A 23,449-nucleotide genomic window follows, 5' to 3' on the forward strand; every position below is an offset into this window, starting at 1 on the left:
AAGGCCGTAATAGACGACATCACCAAACAGCTCCATAGTCACATACACAGTAAAAGGAGAGATGTTGTTTACACCTAGTGATGTCAGTGGTATTGAGTGACATCACAGCACAGTGCTAAGGCTCCTGGGCCTGGACACAGCAGCGGCTGCAATATCTCAACGGAGAATACGTTTATATCTATGTGTGTGTGTGCGCATATATATATATATATATATATATATATATATATATATATATATTTCTCCGCCGAAATCACTTTTAAACCCATTTCCACCTTTTTTTCCCTTCTCTTCCTCTTACTTTTTTTTCACGTTTTTTTACGTTTTTCTCCTTTTCGCCTCTTTTCTGGGCGTATTATTCTTCTTTTTCTTCTTTTTTTTCGTCTAATGCATACCCCATCAGTGCAGCAATGCTTATTCAATACCGCCAGCAGATGGAGACACTGGGGGATAATTTTCTAAGGATTTATACTGATTTTTCCTGTCTGAATTTGTCGCACAGAAAGTTGCAGGCCAAATATGTGTGACATTTCTGCGACTTTAGCTTCTAGAGCATTTTTACAACATTATACATAGGTGCTGAATACATAAAAAGCGACTGTTCAGCGACAGACAAGTCGCATCGGCTGAAAGTAGGCCAGAATGTCAGTCCATGTTGGAGCAGGTTTAGATACAGTCTAAAGCATAGATCTCAAAGTCTGTGCACAGAATTTAGCAAGGGCCTCGCACCTTCTGATGCATCAGGTAGGTGCACAATAGCATAGCCTAACCCTCTGTACTTTGGTCTATATTGATGCGGGACATAGACAGCCAGCTGATGACCAATCCATTAGTGCAATGGATGGCTGGAAGCATTTGTCTTTGCCTTTGCAATACCACAGAAGCAATGCATGGTCAATGTACAGCAATGACACACCTGTGTGAACAGCCAGGAGACCCCCCCCCCCATGTTATGTTACATAGTTACATAGTTAGTACGGTCGAAAAAAGACATATGTCCATCAAGTTCAACCAGGGAATTAAGGGGTAGGGGTGTGGCGCGATATTGGGGAAGGGATGAGATTTTATATTTCTTCATAAGCATTAATCTTATTTTGTCAATTAGGAACATTCAGCACCCACCCGCTATCAAGGCAGCTGCCTATCATGTCATGCCCTACCTGCACAGGTGTGCTGGCTACTCAAATGATCCAATTAAGGAGGCCATTTAGTCAGCAGCAGCAGAAGTCCTGTGCCTGGACGCTCCAACAGGGGCCAGACACAAGCAGAAGCAGAAGCAGCAGCAGCACCACCTTTTGTTTTTTGGCTGCAGCAGCAGCAAGGCCCACAGGGCTGGCTAGCTAGCAAGCAGGTAGCAATGAAAGTAGGAATCTTTCTTTTTAACCCTGTAAGGGGGTGGTGCACTGTACCCGAAGATACTGCCATATCGGGTCAATGCATAGGGCGACGGAAGCAAGCTTCGAAATCGGCCCCCGTTCTCAAAAATCCATTTAATATATGGTCCCCAGATAGGGGACGTATCAGATATTAAACTGATAAGAACAGATACTACACTTGATCTTAGCCAAAAGGCCGAGAAGCGATAACCGTGAAAGGGGCGGGCCCAACAAGGTCCCCTTCATGGGCACTATCACTGCTTGCTGTCAGGGAGGCTGCCAGACAATTTTCCATGCACACTCTGGGCTGGGGGGCAGTCAACCACCAGTACACACAGCAGAACCTAAACCCATACCATTATTGCTAAGCAGCAAGACAGGGGCCCATTGCACTCCCACGGGGCCTTTTTAAATGCAATCCATAACCCGGATTTGCCAGGAACCCTTCTTACTCCTCCTACTTGCATGTGACACTGGGCTTAGGATCTGCATAGGAAACACACACACAAGCACACACCTACCTTTGTTGCCTGCAGATGCCTCCTTGGCTGTCCCCAAACGGTATCAAACCAACACCCACGGGAAGCTGTAAGCATAGAGGACATGCCTGCACCCCATTGGACTTACCTGTGTGGGTTAAATCCGGGTTATTTGACAACCTATGGCGGTGATGGTTCTGCTCAGGCAGAGCAGTGCTGATGCTCCTCATAAAGCTGTCGCTGCTGTGAAGGTTCTAGGTGACATCACAAATCCCTATGGTTACATACACAACAAAGCTGGGTTGTTGTTGTTTACACTCTGCAAGGCCTGTGGAAGTGAGTGACATCATAGCACTGTAGTTCTGAGGGTTCAAGATGGATGCAACAATCTCCTGTTGCTTCTATGAAGGCCGTAATAGACGACATCACCAAACAGCTCCATAGTCACATACACAGCAAAGGAGAGATGTTGTTTACACCTAGTGATGTCAGTGGTATTGAGTGACATCACAGCACAGTGCTAAGGCTCCTGGGCCTGGACACAGCAGCGGCTGCAATATCTCAACGGAGAATACGTTTATATCTATGTGTGTGTGTGTGCGCATATATATATATATATATATATATATATATATATATATATATATATTTCTCCGCCGAAATCACTTTTAAACCCATTTCCACCTTTTTTTCCCTTCTCTTCCTCTTACTTTTTTTTCACGTTTTTTTACGTTTTTCTCCTTTTCGCCTCTTTTCTGGGCGTATTATTCTTCTTTTTCTTCTTTTTTTTCGTCTAATGCATACCCCATCAGTGCAGCAATGCTTATTCAATACCGCCAGCAGATGGAGACACTGGGGGATAATTTTCTAAGGATTTATACTGATTTTTCCTGTCTGAATTTGTCGCACAGAAAGTTGCAGGCCAAATATGTGTGACATTTCTGCGACTTTAGCTTCTAGAGCATTTTTACAACATTATACATAGGTGCTGAATACATAAAAAGCGACTGTTCAGCGACAGACAAGTCGCATCGGCTGAAAGTAGGCCAGAATGTCAGTCCATGTTGGAGCAGGTTTAGATACAGTCTAAAGCATAGATCTCAAAGTCTGTGCACAGAATTTAGCAAGGGCCTCGCACCTTCTGATGCATCAGGTAGGTGCACAATAGCATAGCCTAACCCTAACCCTCTGTACTTTGGTCTATATTGATGCGGGACATAGACAGCCAGCTGATGACCAATCCATTAGTGCAATGGATGGCTGGAAGCATTTGTCTTTGCCTTTGCAATACCACAGAAGCAATGCATGGTCAATGTACAGCAATGACACACCTGTGTGAACAGCCAGGAGACCCCCCCCCCCCCATGTTATGTTACATAGTTACATAGTTAGTACGGTCGAAAAAAGACATATGTCCATCAAGTTCAACCAGGGAATTAAGGGGTAGGGGTGTGGCGCGATATTGGGGAAGGGATGAGATTTTATATTTCTTCATAAGCATTAATCTTATTTTGTCAATTAGGAACATTCAGCACCCACCCGCTATCAAGGCAGCTGCCTATCATGTCATGCCCTACCTGCACAGGTGTGCTGGCTACTCAAATGATCCAATTAAGGAGGCCATTTAGTCAGCAGCAGCAGAAGTCCTGTGCCTGGACGCTCCAACAGGGGCCAGACACAAGCAGAAGCAGAAGCAGCAGAAGCAGCAGCAGCACCACCTTTTGTTTTTTGGCTGCAGCAGCAGCAAGGCCCACAGGGCTGGCTAGCTGGCTAGCCAGCAAGCAGGTAGCAATGAAAGTAGGAATCTTTCTTTTTAACCCTGTAAGGGGGTGGTGCACTGTACCCGAAGATACTGCCATATCGGGTCAATGCATAGGGCGACGGAAGCAAGCTTCGAAATCGGCCCCCGTTCTCAAAAATCCATTTAATATATGGTCCCCAGATAGGGGACGTATCAGATATTAAACTGATAAGAACAGATACTACACTTGATCTTAGCCAAAAGGCCGAGAAGCGATAACCGTGAAAGGGGCGGGCCCAACAAGGTCCCCTTCATGGGCACTATCACTGCTTGCTGTCAGGGAGGCTGCCAGACAATTTTCCATGCACACTCTGGGCTGGGGGGCAGTCAACCACCAGTACACACAGCAGAACCTAAACCCATACCATTATTGCTAAGCAGCAAGACAGGGGCCCATTGCACTCCCACGGGGCCTTTTTAAATGCAATCCATAACCCGGATTTGCCAGGAACCCTTCTTACTCCTCCTACTTGCATGTGACACTGGGCTTAGGATCTGCATAGGAAACACACACACAAGCACACACCTACCTTTGTTGCCTGCAGATGCCTCCTTGGCTGTCCCCAAACGGTATCAAACCAACACCCACGGGAAGCTGTAAGCATAGAGGACATGCCTGCACCCCATTGGACTTACCTGTGTGGGTTAAATCCGGGTTATTTGACAACCTATGGCGGTGATGGTTCTGCTCAGGCAGAGCAGTGCTGATGCTCCTCATAAAGCTGTCGCTGCTGTGAAGGTTCTAGGTGACATCACAAATCCCTATGGTTACATACACAACAAAGCTGGGTTGTTGTTGTTTACACTCTGCAAGGCCTGTGGAAGTGAGTGACATCATAGCACTGTAGTTCTGAGGGTTCAAGATGGATGCAACAATCTCCTGTTGCTTCTATGAAGGCCGTAATAGACGACATCACCAAACAGCTCCATAGTCACATACACAGCAAAGGAGAGATGTTGTTTACACCTAGTGATGTCAGTGGTATTGAGTGACATCACAGCACAGTGCTAAGGCTCCTGGGCCTGGACACAGCAGCGGCTGCAATATCTCAACGGAGAATACGTTTATATCTATGTGTGTGTGTGCGCATATATATATATATATATATATATATATATATATATATATATATTTCTCCGCCGAAATCACTTTTAAACCCATTTCCACCTTTTTTTCCCTTCTCTTCCTCTTACTTTTTTTTCACGTTTTTTTACGTTTTTCTCCTTTTCGCCTCTTTTCTGGGCGTATTATTCTTCTTTTTCTTCTTTTTTTTCGTCTAATGCATACCCCATCAGTGCAGCAATGCTTATTCAATACCGCCAGCAGATGGAGACACTGGGGGATAATTTTCTAAGGATTTATACTGATTTTTCCTGTCTGAATTTGTCGCACAGAAAGTTGCAGGCCAAATATGTGTGACATTTCTGCGACTTTAGCTTCTAGAGCATTTTTACAACATTATACATAGGTGCTGAATACATAAAAAGCGACTGTTCAGCGACAGACAAGTCGCATCGGCTGAAAGTAGGCCAGAATGTCAGTCCATGTTGGAGCAGGTTTAGATACAGTCTAAAGCATAGATCTCAAAGTCTGTGCACAGAATTTAGCAAGGGCCTCGCACCTTCTGATGCATCAGGTAGGTGCACAATAGCATAGCCTAACCCTCTGTACTTTGGTCTATATTGATGCGGGACATAGACAGCCAGCTGATGACCAATCCATTAGTGCAATGGATGGCTGGAAGCATTTGTCTTTGCCTTTGCAATACCACAGAAGCAATGCATGGTCAATGTACAGCAATGACACACCTGTGTGAACAGCCAGGAGACCCCCCCCCCCCATGTTATGTTACATAGTTACATAGTTAGTACGGTCGAAAAAAGACATATGTCCATCAAGTTCAACCAGGGAATTAAGGGGTAGGGGTGTGGCGCGATATTGGGGAAGGGATGAGATTTTATATTTCTTCATAAGCATTAATCTTATTTTGTCAATTAGGAACATTCAGCACCCACCCGCTATCAAGGCAGCTGCCTATCATGTCATGCCCTACCTGCACAGGTGTGCTGGCTACTCAAATGATCCAATTAAGGAGGCCATTTAGTCAGCAGCAGCAGAAGTCCTGTGCCTGGACGCTCCAACAGGGGCCAGACACAAGCAGAAGCAGAAGCAGCAGAAGCAGCAGCAGCACCACCTTTTGTTTTTTGGCTGCAGCAGCAGCAAGGCCCACAGGGCTGGCTAGCTGGCTAGCCAGCAAGCAGGTAGCAATGAAAGTAGGAATCTTTCTTTTTAACCCTGTAAGGGGGTGGTGCACTGTACCCGAAGATACTGCCATATCGGGTCAATGCATAGGGCGACGGAAGCAAGCTTCGAAATCGGCCCCCGTTCTCAAAAATCCATTTAATATATGGTCCCCAGATAGGGGACGTATCAGATATTAAACTGATAAGAACAGATACTACACTTGATCTTAGCCAAAAGGCCGAGAAGCGATAACCGTGAAAGGGGCGGGCCCAACAAGGTCCCCTTCATGGGCACTATCACTGCTTGCTGTCAGGGAGGCTGCCAGACAATTTTCCATGCACACTCTGGGCTGGGGGGCAGTCAACCACCAGTACACACAGCAGAACCTAAACCCATACCATTATTGCTAAGCAGCAAGACAGGGGCCCATTGCACTCCCACGGGGCCTTTTTAAATGCAATCCATAACCCGGATTTGCCAGGAACCCTTCTTACTCCTCCTACTTGCATGTGACACTGGGCTTAGGATCTGCATAGGAAACACACACACAAGCACACACCTACCTTTGTTGCCTGCAGATGCCTCCTTGGCTGTCCCCAAACGGTATCAAACCAACACCCACGGGAAGCTGTAAGCATAGAGGACATGCCTGCACCCCATTGGACTTACCTGTGTGGGTTAAATCCGGGTTATTTGACAACCTATGGCGGTGATGGTTCTGCTCAGGCAGAGCAGTGCTGATGCTCCTCATAAAGCTGTCGCTGCTGTGAAGGTTCTAGGTGACATCACAAATCCCTATGGTTACATACACAACAAAGCTGGGTTGTTGTTGTTTACACTCTGCAAGGCCTGTGGAAGTGAGTGACATCATAGCACTGTAGTTCTGAGGGTTCTAGATGGATGCAACAATCTCCTGTTGCTTCTATGAAGGCCATAATAGACGACATCACCAAACAGCTCCATAGTCACATACACAGCAAAGGAGAGATGTTGTTTACACCTAGTGATGTCAGTGGTATTGAGTGACATCACAGCACAGTGCTAAGGCTCCTGGGCCTGGACACAGCAGCGGCTGCAATATCTCAACGGAGAATACGTTTATATCTATGTGTGTGTGTGCGCATATATATATATATATATATATATATATATATATATATATATGTTTCTCCGCCGAAATCACTTTTAAACCCATTTCCACCTTTTTTTCCCTTCTCTTCCTCTTACTTTTTTTTCACGTTTTTTTACGTTTTTCTCCTTTTCGCCTCTTTTCTGGGCGTATTATTCTTCTTTTTCTTCTTTTTTTTCGTCTAATGCATACCCCATCAGTGCAGCAATGCTTATTCAATACCGCCAGCAGATGGAGACACTGGGGGATAATTTTCTAAGGATTTATACTGATTTTTCCTGTCTGAATTTGTCGCACAGAAAGTTGCAGGCCAAATATGTGTGACATTTCTGCGACTTTAGCTTCTAGAGCATTTTTACAACATTATACATAGGTGCTGAATACATAAAAAGCGACTGTTCAGCGACAGACAAGTCGCATCGGCTGAAAGTAGGCCAGAATGTCAGTCCATGTTGGAGCAGGTTTAGATACAGTCTAAAGCATAGATCTCAAAGTCTGTGCACAGAATTTAGCAAGGGCCTCGCACCTTCTGATGCATCAGGTAGGTGCACAATAGCATAGCCTAACCCTCTGTACTTTGGTCTATATTGATGCGGGACATAGACAGCCAGCTGATGACCAATCCATTAGTGCAATGGATGGCTGGAAGCATTTGTCTTTGCCTTTGCAATACCACAGAAGCAATGCATGGTCAATGTACAGCAATGACACACCTGTGTGAACAGCCAGGAGACCCCCCCCCCATGTTATGTTACATAGTTACATAGTTAGTACGGTCGAAAAAAGACATATGTCCATCAAGTTCAACCAGGGAATTAAGGGGTAGGGGTGTGGCGCGATATTGGGGAAGGGATGAGATTTTATATTTCTTCATAAGCATTAATCTTATTTTGTCAATTAGGAACATTCAGCACCCACCCGCTATCAAGGCAGCTGCCTATCATGTCATGCCCTACCTGCACAGGTGTGCTGGCTACTCAAATGATCCAATTAAGGAGGCCATTTAGTCAGCAGCAGCAGAAGTCCTGTGCCTGGACGCTCCAACAGGGGCCAGACACAAGCAGAAGCAGAAGCAGCAGAAGCAGCAGCAGCACCACCTTTTGTTTTTTGGCTGCAGCAGCAGCAAGGCCCACAGGGCTGGCTAGCTGGCTAGCCAGCAAGCAGGTAGCAATGAAAGTAGGAATCTTTCTTTTTAACCCTGTAAGGGGGTGGTGCACTGTACCCGAAGATACTGCCATATCGGGTCAATGCATAGGGCGACGGAAGCAAGCTTCGAAATCGGCCCCCGTTCTCAAAAATCCATTTAATATATGGTCCCCAGATAGGGGACGTATCAGATATTAAACTGATAAGAACAGATACTACACTTGATCTTAGCCAAAAGGCCGAGAAGCGATAACCGTGAAAGGGGCGGGCCCAACAAGGTCCCCTTCATGGGCACTATCACTGCTTGCTGTCAGGGAGGCTGCCAGACAATTTTCCATGCACACTCTGGGCTGGGGGGCAGTCAACCACCAGTACACACAGCAGAACCTAAACCCATACCATTATTGCTAAGCAGCAAGACAGGGGCCCATTGCACTCCCACGGGGCCTTTTTAAATGCAATCCATAACCCGGATTTGCCAGGAACCCTTCTTACTCCTCCTACTTGCATGTGACACTGGGCTTAGGATCTGCATAGGAAACACACACACAAGCACACACCTACCTTTGTTGCCTGCAGATGCCTCCTTGGCTGTCCCCAAACGGTATCAAACCAACACCCACGGGAAGCTGTAAGCATAGAGGACATGCCTGCACCCCATTGGACTTACCTGTGTGGGTTAAATCCGGGTTATTTGACAACCTATGGCGGTGATGGTTCTGCTCAGGCAGAGCAGTGCTGATGCTCCTCATAAAGCTGTCGCTGCTGTGAAGGTTCTAGGTGACATCACAAATCCCTATGGTTACATACACAACAAAGCTGGGTTGTTGTTGTTTACACTCTGCAAGGCCTGTGGAAGTGAGTGACATCATAGCACTGTAGTTCTGAGGGTTCAAGATGGATGCAACAATCTCCTGTTGCTTCTATGAAGGCCGTAATAGACGACATCACCAAACAGCTCCATAGTCACATACACAGCAAAGGAGAGATGTTGTTTACACCTAGTGATGTCAGTGGTATTGAGTGACATCACAGCACAGTGCTAAGGCTCCTGGGCCTGGACACAGCAGCGGCTGCAATATCTCAACGGAGAATACGTTTATATCTATGTGTGTGTGTGCGCATATATATATATATATATATATATATATATATATATATATATATATTTCTCCGCCGAAATCACTTTTAAACCCATTTCCACCTTTTTTTCCCTTCTCTTCCTCTTACTTTTTTTTCACGTTTTTTTTAAGTTTTTCTCCTTTTCGCCTCTTTTCTGGGCGTATTATTCTTCTTTTTCTTCTTTTTTTTCGTCTAATGCATACCCCATCAGTGCAGCAATGCTTATTCAATACCGCCAGCAGATGGAGACACTGGGGGATAATTTTCTAAGGATTTATACTGATTTTTCCTGTCTGAATTTGTCGCACAGAAAGTTGCAGGCCAAATATGTGTGACATTTCTGCGACTTTAGCTTCTAGAGCATTTTTACAACATTATACATAGGTGCTGAATACATAAAAAGCGACTGTTCAGCGACAGACAAGTCGCATCGGCTGAAAGTAGGCCAGAATGTCAGTCCATGTTGGAGCAGGTTTAGATACAGTCTAAAGCATAGATCTCAAAGTCTGTGCACAGAATTTAGCAAGGGCCTCGCACCTTCTGATGCATCAGGTAGGTGCACAATAGCATAGCCTAACCCTCTGTACTTTGGTCTATATTGATGCGGGACATAGACAGCCAGCTGATGACCAATCCATTAGTGCAATGGATGGCTGGAAGCATTTGTCTTTGCCTTTGCAATACCACAGAAGCAATGCATGGTCAATGTACAGCAATGACACACCTGTGTGAACAGCCAGGAGACCCCCCCCCCCCCATGTTATGTTACATAGTTACATAGTTAGTACGGTCGAAAAAAGACATATGTCCATCAAGTTCAACCAGGGAATTAAGGGGTAGGGGTGTGGCGCGATATTGGGGAAGGGATGAGATTTTATATTTCTTCATAAGCATTAATCTTATTTTGTCAATTAGGAACATTCAGCACCCACCCGCTATCAAGGCAGCTGCCTATCATGTCATGCCCTACCTGCACAGGTGTGCTGGCTACTCAAATGATCCAATTAAGGAGGCCATTTAGTCAGCAGCAGCAGAAGTCCTGTGCCTGGACGCTCCAACAGGGGCCAGACACAAGCAGAAGCAGAAGCAGCAGAAGCAGCAGCAGCACCACCTTTTGTTTTTTGGCTGCAGCAGCAGCAAGGCCCACAGGGCTGGCTAGCTGGCTAGCCAGCAAGCAGGTAGCAATGAAAGTAGGAATCTTTCTTTTTAACCCTGTAAGGGGGTGGTGCACTGTACCCGAAGATACTGCCATATCGGGTCAATGCATAGGGCGACGGAAGCAAGCTTCGAAATCGGCCCCCGTTCTCAAAAATCCATTTAATATATGGTCCCCAGATAGGGGACGTATCAGATATTAAACTGATAAGAACAGATACTACACTTGATCTTAGCCAAAAGGCCGAGAAGCGATAACCGTGAAAGGGGCGGGCCCAACAAGGTCCCCTTCATGGGCACTATCACTGCTTGCTGTCAGGGAGGCTGCCAGACAATTTTCCATGCACACTCTGGGCTGGGGGGCAGTCAACCACCAGTACACACAGCAGAACCTAAACCCATACCATTATTGCTAAGCAGCAAGACAGGGGCCCATTGCACTCCCACGGGGCCTTTTTAAATGCAATCCATAACCCGGATTTGCCAGGAACCCTTCTTACTCCTCCTACTTGCATGTGACACTGGGCTTAGGATCTGCATAGGAAACACACACACAAGCACACACCTACCTTTGTTGCCTGCAGATGCCTCCTTGGCTGTCCCCAAACGGTATCAAACCAACACCCACGGGAAGCTGTAAGCATAGAGGACATGCCTGCACCCCATTGGACTTACCTGTGTGGGTTAAATCCGGGTTATTTGACAACCTATGGCGGTGATGGTTCTGCTCAGGCAGAGCAGTGCTGATGCTCCTCATAAAGCTGTCGCTGCTGTGAAGGTTCTAGGTGACATCACAAATCCCTATGGTTACATACACAACAAAGCTGGGTTGTTGTTGTTTACACTCTGCAAGGCCTGTGGAAGTGAGTGACATCATAGCACTGTAGTTCTGAGGGTTCAAGATGGATGCAACAATCTCCTGTTGCTTCTATGAAGGCCGTAATAGACGACATCACCAAACAGCTCCATAGTCACATACACAGCAAAGGAGAGATGTTGTTTACACCTAGTGATGTCAGTGGTATTGAGTGACATCACAGCACAGTGCTAAGGCTCCTGGGCCTGGACACAGCAGCGGCTGCAATATCTCAACGGAGAATACGTTTATATCTATGTGTGTGTGTGCGCATATATATATATATATATATATATATATATATATATATATATATATATATATACTCCGCCGAAATCACTTTTAAACCCATTTCCACCTTTTTTTTCCCTTCTCTTCCTCTTACTTTTTTTTCACGTTTTTTTACGTTTTTCTCCTTTTCGCCTCTTTTCTGGGCGTATTATTCTTCTTTTTCTTCTTTTTTTTCGTCTAATGCATACCCCATCAGTGCAGCAATGCTTATTCAATACCGCCAGCAGATGGAGACACTGGGGGATAATTTTCTAAGGATTTATACTGATTTTTCCTGTCTGAATTTGTCGCACAGAAAGTTGCAGGCCAAATATGTGTGACATTTCTGCGACTTTAGCTTCTAGAGCATTTTTACAACATTATACATAGGTGCTGAATACATAAAAAGCGACTGTTCAGCGACAGACAAGTCGCATCGGCTGAAAGTAGGCCAGAATGTCAGTCCATGTTGGAGCAGGTTTAGATACAGTCTAAAGCATAGATCTCAAAGTCTGTGCACAGAATTTAGCAAGGGCCTCGCACCTTCTGATGCATCAGGTAGGTGCACAATAGCATAGCCTAACCCTCTGTACTTTGGTCTATATTGATGCGGGACATAGACAGCCAGCTGATGACCAATCCATTAGTGCAATGGATGGCTGGAAGCATTTGTCTTTGCCTTTGCAATACCACAGAAGCAATGCATGGTCAATGTACAGCAATGACACACCTGTGTGAACAGCCAGGAGACCCCCCCCCATGTTATGTTACATAGTTACATAGTTAGTACGGTCGAAAAAAGACATATGTCCATCAAGTTCAACCAGGGAATTAAGGGGTAGGGGTGTGGCGCGATATTGGGGAAGGGATGAGATTTTATATTTCTTCATAAGCATTAATCTTATTTTGTCAATTAGGAACATTCAGCACCCGCCCGCTATCAAGGCAGCTGCCTATCATGTCATGCCCTACCTGCACAGGTGTGCTGGCTACTCAAATGATCCAATTAAGGAGGCCATTTAGTCAGCAGCAGCAGAAGTCCTGTGCCTGGACGCTCCAACAGGGGCCAGACACAAGCAGAAGCAGAAGCAGCAGAAGCAGCAGCAGCACCACCTTTTGTTTTTTGGCTGCAGCAGCAGCAAGGCCCACAGGGCTGGCTAGCTGGCTAGCCAGCAAGCAGGTAGCAATGAAAGTAGGAATCTTTCTTTTTAACCCTGTAAGGGGGTGGTGCACTGTACCCGAAGATACTGCCATATCGGGTCAATGCATAGGGCGACGGAAGCAAGCTTCGAAATCGGCCCCCGTTCTCAAAAATCCATTTAATATATGGTCCCCAGATAGGGGACGTATCAGATATTAAACTGATAAGAACAGATACTACACTTGATCTTAGCCAAAAGGCCGAGAAGCGATAACCGTGAAAGGGGCGGGCCCAACAAGGTCCCCTTCATGGGCACTATCACTGCTTGCTGTCAGGGAGGCTGCCAGACAATTTTCCATGCACACTCTGGGCTGGGGGGCAGTCAACCACCAGTACACACAGCAGAACCTAAACCCATACCATTATTGCTAAGCAGCAAGACAGGGGCCCATTGCACTCCCACGGGGCCTTTTTAAATGCAATCCATAACCCGGATTTGCCAGGAACCCTTCTTACTCCTCCTACTTGCATGTGACACTGGGCTTAGGATCTGCATAGGAAACACACACACAAGCACACACCTACCTTTGTTGCCTGCAGATGCCTCCTTGGCTGTCCCCAAACGGTATCAAACCAACACCCACGGGAAGCTGTAAGCATAGAGGACATGCCTGCACCCCATTGGACTTACCTGTGTGGGTTAAATCCGGGTTATTTGACAACCTATGGCGGTGATGGTTCTGCTCAGGCAGAGCAGTGCTGATGCTCCTCATAAAGCTGTCGCTGCTGTGAAGGTTCTAGGTGACATCACAAATCCCTATGGTTACATACACAACAAAGCTGGGTTGTTGTTGTTTACACTCTGCAAGGCCTGTGGAAGTGAGTGACATCATAGCACTGTAGTTCTGAGGGTTCAAGATGGATGCAACAATCTCCTGTTGCTTCTATGAAGGCCGTAATAGACGACATCACCAAACAGCTCCATAGTCACATACACAGCAAAGGAGAGATGTTGTTTACACCTAGTGATGTCAGTGGTATTGAGTGACATCACAGCACAGTGCTAAGGCTCCTGGGCCTGGACACAGCAGCGGCTGCAATATCTCAACGGAGAATACGTTTATATCTATGTGTGTGTGTGCGCATATATATATATATATATATATATATATATATATATATATATATTTCTCCGCCGAAATCACTTTTAAACCCATTTCCACCTTTTTTTCCCTTCTCTTCCTCTTACTTTTTTTTCACGTTTTTTTACGTTTTTCTCCTTTTCGCCTCTTTTCTGGGCGTATTATTCTTCTTTTTCTTCTTTTTTTTCGTCTAATGCATACCCCATCAGTGCAGCAATGCTTATTCAATACCGCCAGCAGATGGAGACACTGGGGGATAATTTTCTAAGGATTTATACTGATTTTTCCTGTCTGAATTTGTCGCACAGAAAGTTGCAGGCCAAATATGTGTGACATTTCTGCGACTTTAGCTTCTAGAGCATTTTTACAACATTATACATAGGTGCTGAATACATAAAAAGCGACTGTTCAGCGACAGACAAGTCGCATCGGCTGAAAGTAGGCCAGAATGTCAGTCCATGTTGGAGCAGGTTTAGATACAGTCTAAAGCATAGATCTCAAAGTCTGTGCACAGAATTTAGCAAGGGCCTCGCACCTTCTGATGCATCAGGTAGGTGCACAATAGCATAGCCTAACCCTCTGTACTTTTGTCTATATTGATGCGGGACATAGACAGCCAGCTGATGACCAATCCATTAGTGCAATGGATGGCTGGAAGCATTTGTCTTTGCCTTTGCAATACCACAGAAGCAATGCATGGTCAATGTACAGCAATGACACACCTGTGTGAACAGCCAGGAGACCCCCCCCCCCCCATGTTATGTTACATAGTTACATAGTTAGTACGGTCGAAAAAAGACATATGTCCATCAAGTTCAACCAGGGAATTAAGGGGTAGGGGTGTGGCGCGATATTGGGGAAGGGATGAGATTTTATATTTCTTCATAAGCATTAATCTTATTTTGTCAATTAGGAACATTCAGCACCCACCCGCTATCAAGGCAGCTGCCTATCATGTCATGCCCTACCTGCACAGGTGTGCTGGCTACTCAAATGATCCAATTAAGGAGGCCATTTAGTCAGCAGCAGCAGAAGTCCTGTGCCTGGACGCTCCAACAGGGGCCAGACACAAGCAGAAGCAGAAGCAGCAGAAGCAGCAGCAGCACCACCTTTTGTTTTTTGGCTGCAGCAGCAGAAAGGCCCACAGGGCTGGCTAGCTGGCTAGCCAGCAAGCAGGTAGCAATGAAAGTAGGAATCTTTCTTTTTAACCCTGTAAGGGGGTGGTGCACTGTACCCGAAGATACTGCCATATCGGGTCAATGCATAGGGCGACGGAAGCAAGCTTCGAAATCGGCCCCCGTTCTCAAAAATCCATTTAATATATGGTCCCCAGATAGGGGACGTATCAGATATTAAACTGATAAGAACAGATACTACACTTGATCTTAGCCAAAAGGCCGAGAAGCGATAACCGTGAAAGGGGCGGGCCCAACAAGGTCCCCTTCATGGGCACTATCACTGCTTGCTGTCAGGGAGGCTGCCAGACAATTTTCCATGCACACTCTGGGCTGGGGGGCAGTCAACCACCAGTACACACAGCAGAACCTAAACCCATACCATTATTGCTAAGCAGCAAGACAGGGGCCCATTGCACTCCCACGGGGCCTTTTTAAATGCAATCCATAACCCGGATTTGCCAGGAACCCTTCTTACTCCTCCTACTTGCATGTGACACTGGGCTTAGGATCTGCATAGGAAACACACACACAAGCACACACCTACCTTTGTTGCCTGCAGATGCCTCCTTGGCTGTCCCCAAACGGTATCAAACCAACACCCACGGGAAGCTGTAAGCATAGAGGACATGCCTGCACCCCATTGGACTTACCTGTGTGGGTTAAATCCGGGTTATTTGACAACCTATGGCGGTGATGGTTCTGCTCAGGCAGAGCAGTGCTGATGCTCCTCATAAAGCTGTCGCTGCTGTGAAGGTTCTAGGTGACATCACAAATCCCTATGGTTACATACACAACAAAGCTGGGTTGTTGTTGTTTACACTCTGCAAGGCCTGTGGAAGTGAGTGACATCATAGCACTGTAGTTCTGAGGGTTCTAGATGGATGCAACAATCTCCTGTTGCTTCTATGAAGGCCGTAATAGACGACATCACCAAACAGCTCCATAGTCACATACACAGCAAAGGAGAGATGTTGTTTACACCTAGTGATGTCAGTGGTATTGAGTGACATCACAGCACAGTGCTAAGGCTCCTGGGCCTGGACACAGCAGCGGCTGCAATATCTCAACGGAGAATACGTTTATATCTATGTGTGTGTGTGCGCGTATATATATATATATATATATATATATATATATATATATATATTTCTCCGCCGAAATCACTTTTAAACCCATTTCCACCTTTTTTTCCCTTCTCTTCCTCTTACTTTTTTTTCACGTTTTTTTACGTTTTTCTCCTTTTCGCCTCTTTTCTGGGCGTATTATTCTTCTTTTTCTTCTTTTTTTTCGTCTAATGCATACCCCATCAGTGCAGCAATGCTTATTCAATACCGCCAGCAGATGGAGACACTGGGGGATAATTTTCTAAGGATTTATACTGATTTTTCCTGTCTGAATTTGTCGCACAGAAAGTTGCAGGCCAAATATGTGTGACATTTCTGCGACTTTAGCTTCTAGAACATTTTTACAACATTATACATAGGTGCTGAATACATAAAAAGCGACTGTTCAGCGACAGACAAGTCGCATCGGCTGAAAGTAGGCCAGAATGTCAGTCCATGTTGGAGCAGGTTTAGATACAGTCTAAAGCATAGATCTCAAAGTCTGTGCACAGAATTTAGCAAGGGCCTCGCACCTTCTGATGCATCAGGTAGGTGCACAATAGCATAGCCTAACCCTCTGTACTTTGGTCTATATTGATGCGGGACATAGACAGCCAGCTGATGACCAATCCATTAGTGCAATGGATGGCTGGAAGCATTTGTCTTTGCCTTTGCAATACCACAGAAGCAATGCATGGTCAATGTACAGCAATGACACACCTGTGTGAACAGCCAGGAGACCCCCCCCCCCCCATGTTATGTTACATAGTTACATAGTTAGTACGGTCGAAAAAAGACATATGTCCATCAAGTTCAACCAGGGAATTAAGGGGTAGGGGTGTGGCGCGATATTGGGGAAGGGATGAGATTTTATATTTCTTCATAAGCATTAATCTTATTTTGTCAATTAGGAACATTCAGCACCCACCCGCTATCAAGGCAGCTGCCTATCATGTCATGCCCTACCTGCACAGGTGTGCTGGCTACTCAAATGATCCAATTAAGGAGGCCATTTAGTCAGCAGCAGCAGAAGTCCTGTGCCTGGACGCTCCAACAGGGGCCAGACACAAGCAGAAGCAGAAGCAGCAGAAGCAGCAGCAGCACCACCTTTTGTTTTTTGGCTGCAGCAGCAGCAAGGCCCACAGGGCTGGCTAGCTGGCTAGCCAGCAAGCAGGTAGCAATGAAAGTAGGAATCTTTCTTTTTAACCCTGTAAGGGGGTGGTGCACTGTACCCGAAGATACTGCCATATCGGGTCAATGCATAGGGCGACGGAAGCAAGCTTCGAAATCGGCCCCCGTTCTCAAAAATCCATTTAATATATGGTCCCCAGATAGGGGACGTATCAGATATTAAACTGATAAGAACAGATACTACACTTGATCTTAGCCAAAAGGCCGAGAAGCGATAACCGTGAAAGGGGCGGGCCCAACAAGGTCCCCTTCATGGGCACTATCACTGCTTGCTGTCAGGGAGGCTGCCAGACAATTTTCCATGCACACTCTGGGCTGGGGGGCAGTCAACCACCAGTACACACAGCAGAACCTAAACCCATACCATTATTGCTAAGCAGCAAGACAGGGGCCCATTGCACTCCCACGGGGCCTTTTTAAATGCAATCCATAACCCGGATTTGCCAGAAACCCTTCTTACTCCTCCTACTTGCATGTGACACTGGGCTTAGGATCTGCATAGGAAACACACACACAAGCACACACCTACCTTTGTTGCCTGCAGATGCCTCCTTGGCTGTCCCCAAACGGTATCAAACCAACACCCACGGGAAGCTGTAAGCATAGAGGACATGCCTGCACCCCATTGGACTTACCTGTGTGGGTTAAATCCGGGTTATTTGACAACCTATGGCGGTGATGGTTCTGCTCAGGCAGAGCAGTGCTGATGCTCCTCATAAAGCTGTCGCTGCTGTGAAGGTTCTAGGTGACATCACAAATCCCTATGGTTACATACACAACAAAGCTGGGTTGTTGTTGTTTACACTCTGCAAGGCCTGTGGAAGTGAGTGACATCATAGCACTGTAGTTCTGAGGGTTCTAGATGGATGCAACAATCTCCTGTTGCTTCTATGAAGGCCGTAATAGACGACATCACCAAACAGCTCCATAGTCACATACACAGCAAAGGAGAGATGTTGTTTACACCTAGTGATGTCAGTGGTATTGAGTGACATCACAGCACAGTGCTAAGGCTCCTGGGCCTGGACACAGCAGCGGCTGCAATATCTCAACGGAGAATACGTTTATATCTATGTGTGTGTGTGCGCGTATATATATATATATATATATATATATATATATATATATATATATATATATATATATATTTCTCCGCCGAAATCACTTTTAAACCCATTTCCACCTTTTTTTCCCTTCTCTTCCTCTTACTTTTTTTTCAAGTTTTTTTACGTTTTTCTCCTTTTCGCCTCTTTTCTGGGCGTATTATTCTTCTTTTTCTTCTTTTTTTTCGTCTAATGCATACCCCATCAGTGCAGCAATGCTTATTCAATACCGCCAGCAGATGGAGACACTGGGGGATAATTTTCTAAGGATTTATACTGATTTTTCCTGTCTGAATTTGTCGCACAGAAAGTTGCAGGCCAAATATGTGTGACATTTCTGCGACTTTAGCTTCTAGAGCATTTTTACAACATTATACATAGGTGCTGAATACATAAAAAGCGACTGTTCAGCGACAGACAAGTCGCATCGGCTGAAAGTAGGCCAGAATGTCAGTCCATGTTGGAGCAGGTTTAGATACAGTCTAAAGCATAGATCTCAAAGTCTGTGCACAGAATTTAGCAAGGGCCTCGCACCTTCTGATGCATCAGGTAGGTGCACAATAGCATAGCCTAACCCTCTGTACTTTGGTCTATATTGATGCGGGACATAGACAGCCAGCTGATGACCAATCCATTAGTGCAATGGATGGCTGGAAGCATTTGTCTTTGCCTTTGCAATACCACAGAAGCAATGCATGGTCAATGTACAGCAATGACACACCTGTGTGAACAGCCAGGAGACCCCCCCCCCCCCCCCATGTTATGTTACATAGTTACATAGTTAGTACGGTCGAAAAAAGACATATGTCCATCAAGTTCAACCAGGGAATTAAGGGGTAGGGGTGTGGCGCGATATTGGGGAAGGGATGAGATTTTATATTTCTTCATAAGCATTAATCTTATTTTGTCAATTAGGAACATTCAGCACCCACCCGCTATCAAGGCAGCTGCCTATCATGTCATGCCCTACCTGCACAGGTGTGCTGGCTACTCAAATGATCCAATTAAGGAGGCCATTTAGTCAGCAGCAGCAGAAGTCCTGTGCCTGGACGCTCCAACAGGGGCCAGACACAAGCAGAAGCAGAAGCAGCAGAAGCAGCAGCAGCACCACCTTTTGTTTTTTGGCTGCAGCAGCAGCAAGGCCCACAGGGCTGGCTAGCTGGCTAGCCAGCAAGCAGGTAGCAATGAAAGTAGGAATCTTTCTTTTTAACCCTGTAAGGGGGTGGTGCACTGTACCCGAAGATACTGCCATATCGGGTCAATGCATAGGGCGACGGAAGCAAGCTTCGAAATCGGCCCCCGTTCTCAAAAATCCATTTAATATATGGTCCCCAGATAGGGGACGTATCAGATATTAAACTGATAAGAACAGATACTACACTTGATCTTAGCCAAAAGGCCGAGAAGCGATAACCGTGAAAGGGGCGGGCCCAACAAGGTCCCCTTCATGGGCACTATCACTGCTTGCTGTCAGGGAGGCTGCCAGACAATTTTCCATGCACACTCTGGGCTGGGGGGCAGTCAACCACCAGTACACACAGCAGAACCTAAACCCATACCATTATTGCTAAGCAGCAAGACAGGGGCCCATTGCACTCCCACGGGGCCTTTTTAAATGCAATCCATAACCCGGATTTGCCAGGAACCCTTCTTACTCCTCCTACTTGCATGTGACACTGGGCTTAGGATCTGCATAGGAAACACACACACAAGCACACACCTACCTTTGTTGCCTGCAGATGCCTCCTTGGCTGTCCCCAAACGGTATCAAACCAACACCCACGGGAAGCTGTAAGCATAGAGGACATGCCTGCACCCCATTGGACTTACCTGTGTGGGTTAAATCCGGGTTATTTGACAACCTATGGCGGTGATGGTTCTGCTCAGGCAGAGCAGTGCTGATGCTCCTCATAAAGCTGTCGCTGCTGTGAAGGTTCTAGGTGACATCACAAATCCCTATGGTTACATACACAACAAAGCTGGGTTGTTGTTGTTTACACTCTGCAAGGCCTGTGGAAGTGAGTGACATCATAGCACTGTAGTTCTGAGGGTTCTAGATGGATGCAACAATCTCCTGTTGCTTCTATGAAGGCCGTAATAGACGACATCACCAAACAGCTCCATAGTCACATACACAGCAAAGGAGAGATGTTGTTTACACCTAGTGATGTCAGTGGTATTGAGTGACATCACAGCACAGTGCTAAGGCTCCTGGGCCTGGACACAGCAGCGGCTGCAATATCTCAACGGAGAATACGTTTATATCTATGTGTGTGTGTGCGCGTATATATATATATATATATATATATATATATATATATATATATATATATTTCTCCGCCGAAATCACTTTTAAACCCATTTCCACCTTTTTTTCCCTTCTCTTCCTCTTACTTTTTTTTCACGTTTTTTTACGTTTTTCTCCTTTTCGCCTCTTTTCTGGGCGTATTATTCTTCTTTTTCTTCTTTTTTTTCGTCTAATGCATACCCCATCAGTGCAGCAATGCTTATTCAATACCGCCAGCAGATGGAGACACTGGGGGATAATTTTCTAAGGATTTATACTGATTTTTCCTGTCTGAATTTGTCGCACAGAAAGTTGCAGGCCAAATATGTGTGACATTTCTGCGACTTTAGCTTCTAGAGCATTTTTACAACATTATACATAGGTGCTGAATACATAAAAAGCGACTGTTCAGCGACAGACAAGTCGCATCGGCTGAAAGTAGGCCAGAATGTCAGTCCATGTTGGAGCAGGTTTAGATACAGTCTAAAGCATAGATCTCAAAGTCTGTGCACAGAATTTAGCAAGGGCCTCGCACCTTCTGATGCATCAGGTAGGTGCACAATAGCATAGCCTAACCCTCTGTACTTTGGTCTATATTGATGCGGGACATAGACAGCCAGCTGATGACCAATCCATTAGTGCAATGGATGGCTGGAAGCATTTGTCTTTGCCTTTGCAATACCACAGAAGCAATGCATGGTCAATGTACAGCAATGACACACCTGTGTGAACAGCCAGGAGACCCCCCCCCCCCATGTTATGTTACATAGTTACATAGTTAGTACGGTCGAAAAAAGACATATGTCCATCAAGTTCAACCAGGGAATTAAGGGGTAGGGGTGTGGCGCGATATTGGGGAAGGGATGAGATTTTATATTTCTTCATAAGCATTAATCTTATTTTGTCAATTAGGAACATTCAGCACCCACCCGCTATCAAGGCAGCTGCCTATCATGTCATGCCCTACCTGCACAGGTGTGCTGGCTACTCAAATGATCCAATTAAGGAGGCCATTTAGTCAGCAGCAGCAGAAGTCCTGTGCCTGGACGCTCCAACAGGGGCCAGACACAAGCAGAAGCAGAAGCAGCAGAAGCAGCAGCAGCACCACCTTTTGTTTTTTGGCTGCAGCAGCAGCAAGGCCCACAGGGCTGGCTAGCTGGCTAGCCAGCAAGCAGGTAGCAATGAAAGTAGGAATCTTTCTTTTTAACCCTGTAAGGGGGTGGTGCACTGTACCCGAAGATACTGCCATATCGGGTCAATGCATAGGGCGACGGAAGCAAGCTTCGAAATCGGCCCCCGTTCTCAAAAATCCATTTAATATATGGTCCCCAGATAGGGGACGTATCAGATATTAAACTGATAAGAACAGATACTACACTTGATCTTAGCCAAAAGGCCGAGAAGCGATAACCGTGAAAGGGGCGGGCCCAACAAGGTCCCCTTCATGGGCACTATCACTGCTTGCTGTCAGGGAGGCTGCCAGACAATTTTCCATGCACACTCTGGGCTGGGGGGCAGTCAACCACCAGTACACACAGCAGAACCTAAACCCATACCATTATTGCTAAGCAGCAAGACAGGGGCCCATTGCACTCCCACGGGGCCTTTTTAAATGCAATCCATAACCCGGATTTGCCAGGAACCCTTCTTACTCCTCCTACTTGCATGTGACACTGGGCTTAGGATCTGCATAGGAAACACACACACAAGCACACACCTACCTTTGTTGCCTGCAGATGCCTCCTTGGCTGTCCCCAAACGGTATCAAACCAACACCCACGGGAAGCTGTAAGCATAGAGGACATGCCTGCACCCCATTGGACTTACCTGTGTGGGTTAAATCCGGGTTATTTGACAACCTATGGCGGTGATGGTTCTGCTCAGGCAGAGCAGTGCTGATGCTCCTCATAAAGCTGTCGCTGCTGTGAAGGTTCTAGGTGACATCACAAATCCCTATGGTTACATACACAACAAAGCTGGGTTGTTGTTGTTTACACTCTGCAAGGCCTGTGGAAGTGAGTGACATCATAGCACTGTAGTTCTGAGGGTTCTAGATGGATGCAACAATCTCCTGTTGCTTCTATGAAGGCCGTAATAGACGACATCACCAAACAGCTCCATAGTCACATACACAGCAAAGGAGAGATGTTGTTTACACCTAGTGATGTCAGTGGTATTGAGTGACATCACAGCACAGTGCTAAGGCTCCTGGGCCTGGACACAGCAGCGGCTGCAATATCTCAACGGAGAATACGTTTATATCTATGTGTGTGTGTGCGCGTATATATATATATATATATATATATATATATATATATATATATATTTCTCCGCCGAAATCACTTTTAAACCCATTTCCACCTTTTTTTCCCTTCTCTTCCTCTTACTTTTTTTTCACGTTTTTTTACGTTTTTCTCCTTTTCGCCTCTTTTCTGGGCGTATTATTCTTCTTTTTCTTCTTTTTTTTCGTCTAATGCATACCCCATCAGTGCAGCAATGCTTATTCAATACCGCCAGCAGATGGAGACACTGGGGGATAATTTTCTAAGGATTTATACTGATTTTTCCTGTCTGAATTTGTCGCACAGAAAGTTGCAGGCCAAATATGTGTGACATTTCTGCGACTTTAGCTTCTAGAGCATTTTTACAACATTATACATAGGTGCTGAATACATAAAAAGCGACTGTTCAGCGACAGACAAGTCGCATCGGCTGAAAGTAGGCC

At 45.8% G+C, this 23,449-nt stretch overlaps 10 non-coding genes across 10 annotated transcripts; all 10 read right to left on the bottom strand.

The window, feature by feature from the left end:
• Window positions 1–1,393: 1,393 nt before the first annotated feature.
• Window positions 1,394–1,584, bottom strand: LOC130321752 (U2 spliceosomal RNA). Its single transcript, XR_008867421.1, has one exon. It is a non-coding gene; the product is annotated as a U2 spliceosomal RNA (small nuclear RNA).
• Window positions 1,585–3,682: 2,098 nt separating this feature from the next.
• LOC130321754 (U2 spliceosomal RNA) lies at window positions 3,683–3,873 on the bottom strand. The gene has a single exon (XR_008867423.1). It is a non-coding gene; the product is annotated as a U2 spliceosomal RNA (small nuclear RNA).
• A 2,087-nt stretch (window positions 3,874–5,960) lies between these two features.
• LOC130321755 (U2 spliceosomal RNA) lies at window positions 5,961–6,151 on the bottom strand. Its single transcript, XR_008867424.1, has one exon. It is a non-coding gene; the product is annotated as a U2 spliceosomal RNA (small nuclear RNA).
• A 2,085-nt stretch (window positions 6,152–8,236) lies between these two features.
• On the bottom strand, window positions 8,237–8,427 carry LOC130321756 (U2 spliceosomal RNA). The gene has a single exon (XR_008867425.1). It is a non-coding gene; the product is annotated as a U2 spliceosomal RNA (small nuclear RNA).
• Window positions 8,428–10,518: 2,091 nt separating this feature from the next.
• LOC130321758 (U2 spliceosomal RNA) lies at window positions 10,519–10,709 on the bottom strand. Its single transcript, XR_008867426.1, has one exon. It is a non-coding gene; the product is annotated as a U2 spliceosomal RNA (small nuclear RNA).
• A 2,092-nt stretch (window positions 10,710–12,801) lies between these two features.
• Window positions 12,802–12,992, bottom strand: LOC130321759 (U2 spliceosomal RNA). Its single transcript, XR_008867427.1, has one exon. It is a non-coding gene; the product is annotated as a U2 spliceosomal RNA (small nuclear RNA).
• A 2,088-nt stretch (window positions 12,993–15,080) lies between these two features.
• LOC130321760 (U2 spliceosomal RNA) lies at window positions 15,081–15,271 on the bottom strand. The gene has a single exon (XR_008867428.1). It is a non-coding gene; the product is annotated as a U2 spliceosomal RNA (small nuclear RNA).
• A 2,088-nt stretch (window positions 15,272–17,359) lies between these two features.
• Window positions 17,360–17,550, bottom strand: LOC130321761 (U2 spliceosomal RNA). Its single transcript, XR_008867429.1, has one exon. It is a non-coding gene; the product is annotated as a U2 spliceosomal RNA (small nuclear RNA).
• Window positions 17,551–19,657: 2,107 nt separating this feature from the next.
• LOC130321762 (U2 spliceosomal RNA) lies at window positions 19,658–19,848 on the bottom strand. The gene has a single exon (XR_008867430.1). It is a non-coding gene; the product is annotated as a U2 spliceosomal RNA (small nuclear RNA).
• A 2,093-nt stretch (window positions 19,849–21,941) lies between these two features.
• Window positions 21,942–22,132, bottom strand: LOC130321763 (U2 spliceosomal RNA). Its single transcript, XR_008867431.1, has one exon. It is a non-coding gene; the product is annotated as a U2 spliceosomal RNA (small nuclear RNA).
• Between the last annotated feature and the right edge of the window lie 1,317 nt (window positions 22,133–23,449).

Source organism: Hyla sarda, unplaced genomic scaffold (genome assembly GCF_029499605.1).
Source record: "Hyla sarda isolate aHylSar1 unplaced genomic scaffold, aHylSar1.hap1 scaffold_228, whole genome shotgun sequence".
Taxonomy (NCBI): domain Eukaryota; kingdom Metazoa; phylum Chordata; class Amphibia; order Anura; family Hylidae; genus Hyla; species Hyla sarda.